This window comes from Camellia sinensis, unplaced genomic scaffold (genome assembly GCF_055761805.1).
Source record: "Camellia sinensis isolate YWXY unplaced genomic scaffold, ASM5576180v1 Unanchor116, whole genome shotgun sequence".
Taxonomy (NCBI): Eukaryota; Viridiplantae; Streptophyta; class Magnoliopsida; order Ericales; family Theaceae; genus Camellia; species Camellia sinensis.
This window is the reverse complement of record NW_028128994.1, coordinates 52606-60000: the sequence shown is the minus strand read 5'-3', so window position 1 is coordinate 60000 and position 7395 is coordinate 52606.

Here is a 7395-nt window from a genome sequence, read left to right as displayed (position 1 = left end):
AAGACAACCCGAGGGACATGGAGGAATGCACCAGTGGAGTTCGCTGCACAGGCAGGGATCCGTCCAACTCGCACAAACCGAACACAACTCACGCGCCACGACGTACACTGTGCACCAGCCCCCCAAAACGAATCACCCCCCGAAGGACTAAGAAGCCCGACGAACGCGCGAAAACATTTAGAGAGGCCGAGCAAGCACCGGTTAGCGCGAATGCAAATAACAAACGCAACAGGCAAATTTCGAGGGACATACTTTTCGCAACAAGCTTCCACTAGGAAAGCATAGGCAACTCGTTCGAACGTCAAAGCCAACCAAATGGCAATTACCCGAGGGACACGCTTTTCGCAAGGCACCTTCCACTAGGGAAGCGCAAGCAACCCGAAGGCGAGTCGAAGACAACCCGAGGGACATGGAGGAATGCACCAGTGGAGTTCGCTGCACAGGCAGGGATCCGTCCAACTCGCACAAACCGAACACAACTCACGCGCCACGACGTACACTGTGCACCAGCCCCCCAAAACGAATCACCCCCCGAAGGACCAAGAAGCCCGACGAACGCGCGAAAACATTTAGAGAGGCCGAGCAAGCACCGGTTAGCGCGAATGCAAATAACAAACGCAACAGGCAACTTTCGAGGGACATACTTCTCGCAACAAGCTTCCACAAGGAAAGCACAGGCAACTCGTTCGCACGCCAAAGCCAACCAAATGGCAATTTAACCGAGGGACATGCATTTCGCAAGGCAACTTGTACAATTACCCGAGGGACATGGCATGCTTGCCAAGGCCGTGGCTTGGCATGCTTGCCAAGGCCGTGGCATGACATGCTGCTGGCCAAGGCCGGGCATGCCATGCTGCTGGACAAGGCCGTGGCAAGGCATGCTGATGGCCGAGGCCGTGGCAAGGCATGCTGATGGCCGAGGCCGTGGCAAGGCATGCTGATGGCCGAGGCCGTGGCAAGGCATGCTGCTGGCCAAGGCGTTGGCATGGCATGCTGCTGCTGACCAAGGCTTGGGCTTGCCATGCTGCCGGCCAAGGCCGCGGCATGGCATGCTGCCGGCCAAGGCCGCGGCATGCCATGTTGCTGGCCAAGGCCGTGGCATGGCATGCTGCTGGCCAAGGCCGTGGCATGACATGCTGGCCAAGGCCGGGGCATGGCAAGCTGCTGGCCAAGGTCGTGGCATGGCACGCTGCTGGCCAAGGCCGGGGCATAGCACGCTGCTGGCCATGGCCGTGGCTTGGCAAGGTTGCCAAGGCCGGGGCATGGCGTGCTGCTGGCCAAGGCTTTGGCATGCCATGTTGCTGGCCAAGGCTGTGGCATGGCATGCTGCTGGCCAAGGCTGTGGCATGGCATGCTGCTGGCCAAGGCCGTGGCATGACATGCTGGCCAAGGCCGGGGCATGGCATGCTGCTGGCCAAGGTCGTGGCATGGCATGCTGCTGGCCAAGGCCGTGGCATGACATGCTTGCCAAGGCCAGGGCATGGCATGCTGCTGGCCAAGGCTTTGGCATGCCATGTTGCTGGCCAAGGCTGTGGCATGGCATGCTGCCCTAGGCCAACGTGCCACCGCCACCGCCGCGGGCCGCCACTCGACGCATCCCGTGCTTGGCTATGTAGTTTCGATGCCACAAGCCAATGCCACAAGCCAAGCGATGGCATGTGCCAAGCGCCCGCCTAGGCATAGGCGTGGCCTGTGGCCTGGCCATGCTGGCCAGCCTTAAGGGAGGTGCCCCCCCCTTATAATAGCCTGTTAAGCCCTTTTCAATCTGGCAGGAGGAAACATCAAGCATGTTCGAGGAGTCATAATGGGGTTTTTTTAAAAAGTAATGGTTTTTTGCCAAAACTTTCAACATGAAAGTTGTATGAAATAATTTAATACACCATAAAAAAAATTATAAAAAAATATTTGGCCACCGGAATATTTTATTTTAATTTATTTCAATTTTAATACTTAAAAAATAATAAAAATTACTAAAAATACTCAAAAAATTCTAGAAAAATTCCAACAATTATAAGATGAGGCACTAGTAATTATAGTAATTTTTTTAATTATTTTTTTATTTTTAATTTATTTTATTATAATTTTTATGAGTAAATAAATAATTAAAAAGCCCGACGAACGTGCAAAAACTCTTAGAGAAACCCAGCAAGCATCGGATAGCTCGAATGCAAATAACAAACGCAACAGGCAACTTCCGAGGGACATACTTTTCCCAACAAGCTTCCACTGGGGAAAGCACTAGCAACGTGTTCGCAAGTCAAAGGCAACCAAACCGGCTATTACCCGAGGGACAAGCATTTCGCAGGGCAACATATACGTAAGTCAAAGCCAAACCAAATGGCAATTACACGAGGGACAGGATTGCTTGCCAAGGGCGTGGCATGCGATGTTCTAGCCCAAGGCCAAGGCACGCCACGCTGCGGGACAAGGCCGTGGCAAGACATGCGGCTGGCCTTGGCCTTGGCATGGCATGCCGCCGGCTTTGGCTGGGCTGCGTTGGCCTTGCCATGGAATGTTGCTGGCTTCGGATGGGCTGCCTTGGCCTTGGCCTTGGCCGTGGCATGGCATGGCATGCTGCTGGCCTTGGCCTTGGCCTTGGCATGGCATGCTGCTGGCTTTGGCTGGGCTGCCTTGGCCGTGGCATGGCATGCTGCTGGCTTTGGCTGGGCTGCCTTGGCCGTGGCATGGCATGCTGCTGGCCTAGGCCTTGGCATGGCATGCTGCTGGCTTTGGCTGGGCTGCCTTGGCCGTGGCATGGCATGCTGCTGGCCTAGGCCTTGGCATGGCATGCTGCTGGCTTTGGCTGGCAGCCTTGGCCGTGGCATGGCATGCTGCTGGCCTTGGCCTTGGCATGGCATGCTGCTGGCTTTGGCTGGCCTGCCTTGGCCGTGGCATGGCATGCTGCTGGCCTTGGCCTTGGCATGGCATGCTGCTGGCTTTGGCTGGCCTGCCTTGGCCGTGGCATGGCATGCTGCTGGCCTAGGCCTTGGCATGGCATGCTGCTGGCTTTGGCTGGCCTGCCTTGGCCGTGGCATGGCATGCTGCTGGCCTAGGCATGGCATGGCATGCTGCTGGCTTTGGCTGGGCTGCCTTGGCCGTGGCATGGCATGCTGCTGGCCTTGGCCTTGATATGGCATGCTGCTGGCTTTGGCTGGGCTGCCTTGGCCGTGGCATGGCATGCTGCTGGCCTAGGCCTTGGCATGGCATGCTGCTGGCTTTGGCTGGGCTGCCTTGGCCTTGGCATGGCATGCTGCTGGCTTTGGCTGGCCTGCCTTGGCCGTGGCATGGCATGCTGCTGGCCTAGGCCATGGCATGGCATGCTGCTGGCTTTGGCTGGGCTGCCTTGGCCGTGGCATGGCATGCTGCTGCCCTTGGCCTTGATATGGCATGCTGCTGGCTTTGGCTGGGCTGCCTTGGCCGTGGCATGGCATGCTGCTGGCCTAGGCCTTGGCATGGCATGCTGCTGGCTTTGGCTGGCCTGCGTTGGCCGTGGCATGGCATGCTGCTGGCCTAGGCCTTCGCATGGCATGCTGCTGGCTTTGGCTGGGCTGCCTTGGCCGTGGCATGGCATGCTGCTGGCCTTGGCCTTGGCATGGCATGCTGCTGGCTTTGGCTGGGCTGCCTTGGCCGTGGCATGGCATGCTGGTGGCCTAGGCCTTGGCATGGCATGCTGCTGGCTTTGGCTGGCCTGCCTTGGCCGTGGCATGGCATGCTGCTGGCCTAAGCCTTGGCATGGCATGCTGCTGGCTTTGGTTGGGCTGCCTTGGCCGTGGCATGGCATGCTGCTGGCCTTGGCCTTGGCATGGCATGCTGCTCGCTTTGGCTGGCCTGCCTTGGCCGTGGCATGGCATGCTGCTGGCCTAGGCCTTGGCATGGCATGCTGCTGGCTTTGGCTGGGCTGCCTTGGCCGTGGCATGGCATGCTGCTGGCCTTGGCCTTGGCATGGCATGCTGCTGGCTTTGGCTGGCCTGCCTTGGCCGTGGCATGGCATGCTGCTGGCCTTGGCCTTGGCATGGCATGCTGCTGGCTTTGGCTGGCCTGCCTTGGCCGTGGCATGGCATGCTGCTGGCCTAGGCCATGGCATGGCATGCTGCTGGCTTTGGCTGGGCTGCCTTGGCCGTGGCATGGCATGCTGCTGCCCTTGGCCGTGATATGGCATGCTGCTGGCTTTGGCTGGGCTGCCTTGGCCGTGGCATGGCATGCTGCTGGCCTAGGCCTTGGCATGGCATGGTGCTGGCTTTGGCTGGCCTGCCTTGGCCGTGGCATGGCATGCTGCTGGCCTAGGCCTTGGCATGGCATGCTGCTGGCTTTGGCTGGGCTGCCTTGGCCGTGGCATGGCATGCTGCTGGCCTTGGCCTTGGCATGGCATGCTGCTGGCTTTGGCTGGGCTGCCTTGGCCGTGGCATGGCATGCTGGTGGCCTAGGCCTTGGCATGGCATGCTGCTGGCTTTGGCTGGCCTGCCTTGGCCGTGGCATGGCATGCTGCTGGCCTAGGCCTTGGCATGGCATGCTGCTGGCTTTGGTTGGGCTGCCTTGGCCGTGGCATGGCATGCTGCTGGCCTTGGCCTTGGCATGGCATGCTGCTGGCTTTGGCTGGCCTGCCTTGGCCGTGGCATGGCATGCTGCTGGCCTAGGCCTTGGCATGGCATGCTGCTGGCTTTGGCTGGGCTGCCTTGGCCGTGGCATGGCATGCTGCTGGCCTTGGCCTTGGCATGGCATGCTGCTGGCTTTGGCTGGGCTGCCTTGGCCGTGGCATGGCATGCTGCTGGCCATGGCCTTGGCATGGCATGCTGCTGGCTTTGGCTTGCCTGCCTTGGCCGTGGCATGGCATGCTGCTGGCCTAGGCCTTGGCATGGCATGCTGCTGGCTTTGGCTGGGCTGCCTTGGCCGTGGCATGGCATGCTGCTGGCCTTGGCCTTGGCATGGCATGCTGCTGGCTTTGGCTGGGCTGCCTTGGCCGTGGCATGGCATGCTGGTGGCCTAGGCCTTGGCATGGCATGCTGCTGGCTTTGGCTGGCCTGCCTTGGCCGTGGCATGGCATGCTGCTGGCCTAGGCCTTGGCATGGCATGCTGCTGGCTTTGGGTGGGCTGCCTTGGCCGTGGCATGGCATGCTGCTGGCCTTGGCCTTGGCATGGCATGCTGCTGGCTTTGGCTGGCCTGCCTTGGCCGTGGCATGGCATGCTGCTGGCCTAGGCCTTGGCATGGCATGCTGCTGGCTTTGGCTGGCCTGCCTTGGCCGTGGCATGGCATGCTGCTGGCCTAGGCCTTGGCATGGCATGCTGCTGGCTTTGGCTGGGCTGCCTTGGCCGTGGCATGGCATGCTGCTGGCCTTGGCCTTGGCATGGCATGCTGCTGGCTTTGGCTGGGCTGCCTTGGCCGTGGCATGGCATGCTGCTGGCCATGGCCTTGGCATGGCATGCTGCTGGCTTTGGCTTGCCTGCCTTGGCCGTGGCATGGCATGCTGCTGGCCTAGGCCTTGGCATGGCATGCTGCTGGCTTTGGCTGGGCTGCCTTGGCCGTGGCATGGCATGCTGCTGGCCTTGGCCTTGGCATGGCATGCTGCTGGCTTTGGCTGGCCTGCCTTGGCCGTGGCATGGCATGCTGCTGGCCTTGGCCTTGGCATGGCATGCTGCTGGCTTTGGCTGGCCTGCCTTGGCCGTGGCATGGCATGCTGCTGGCCTAGGCCTTGGCATGGCATGCTGCTGGCTTTGGCTGGGCTGCCTTGGCCGTGGCATGGCATGCTGCTGGCCTTGGCCTTGGCATGGCATGCTGCTGGCTTTGGCTGGCCTGCCTTGGCCGTGGCATGGCATGCTGCTGGCCTTGGCCTTGGCATGGCATGCTGCTGGCTTTGGCTGGCCTGCCTTGGCCGTGGCATGGCATGCTGCTGGCCTAGGCCTTGGCATGGCATGCTGCTGGCTTTGGCTGGGCTGCCTTGGCCGTGGCATGGCATGCTGCTGGCCTTGGCCTTGGCATGGCATGCTGCTGGCTTTGGCTGGGCTGCCTTGGCCGTGGCATGGCATGCTGCTGGCCATGGCCTTGGCATGGCATGCTGCTGGCTTTGGCTGGGCTGCCTTGGCCGTGGCATGGCATGCTGCTGGCCTAGGCCTTGGCATGGCATGCTGCTGGCTTTGGCTGGGCTGCCTTGGCCGTGGCATGGCATGCTGCTGGCCTTGGCCTTGGCATGGCATGCTGCTGGCTTTGGCTGGCCTGCCTTGGCCGTGGCATGGCATGCTGCTGGCCTTGGCCTTGGCATGGCATGCTGCTGGCTTTGGCTGGCCTGCCTTGGCCGTGGCATGGCATGCTGCTGGCCTAGGCCTTGGCATGGCATGCTGCTGGCTTTGGCTGGGCTGCCTTGGCCGTGGCATGGCATGCTGCTGGCCTTGGCCTTGGCATGGCATGCTGCTGGCTTTGGCTGGGCTGCCTTGGCCGTGGCATGGCATGCTGCTGGCCTTGGCCTTGGCATGGCATGCTGCTGGCTTTGGCTGGGCTGCCTTGGCCGTGGCATGGCATGCTGGTGGCCTAGGCCTTGGCATGGCATGCTGCTGGCTTTGGCTGGCCTGCCTTGGCCGTGGCATGGCATGCTGCTGGCCTAGGCCTTGGCATGGCATGCTGCTGGCTTTGGGTGGGCTGCCTTGGCCGTGGCATGGCATGCTGCTGGCCTTGGCCTTGGCATGGCATGCTGCTGGCTTTGGCTGGGCTGCCTTGGCCGTGGCATGGCATGCTGCTGGCCATGGCCTTGGCATGGCATGCTGCTGGCTTTGGCTTGCCTGCCTTGGCCGTGGCATGGCATGCTGCTGGCCTAGGCCTTGGCATGGCATGCTGCTGGCTTTGGCTGGGCTGCCTTGGCCGTGGCATGGCATGCTGCTGGCCTTGGCCTTGGCATGGCATGCTGCTGGCTTTGGCTGGGCTGCCTTGGCCGTGGCATGGCATGCTGGTGGCCTAGGCCTTGGCATGGCATGCTGCTGGCTTTGGCTGGCCTGCCTTGGCCGTGGCATGGCATGCTGCTGGCCTAGGCCTTGGCATGGCATGCTGCTGGCTTTGGGTGGGCTGCCTTGGCCGTGGCATGGCATGCTGCTGGCCTTGGCCTTGGCATGGCATGCTGCTGGCTTTGGCTGGCCTGCCTTGGCCGTGGCATGGCATGCTGCTGGCCTAGGCCTTGGCATGGCATGCTGCTGGCTTTGGCTGGCCTGCCTTGGCCGTGGCATGGCATGCTGCTGGCCTAGGCCTTGGCATGGCATGCTGCTGGCTTTGGCTGGGCTGCCTTGGCCGTGGCATGGCATGCTGCTGGCCTAGGCCTTGGCATGGCATGCTGCTGGCTTTGGCTGGGCTGCCTTGGCCGTGGCATGGCATGCTGCTGGCCTTGGCCTTGGCATGGCATGCTGCTGGCTTTGGCT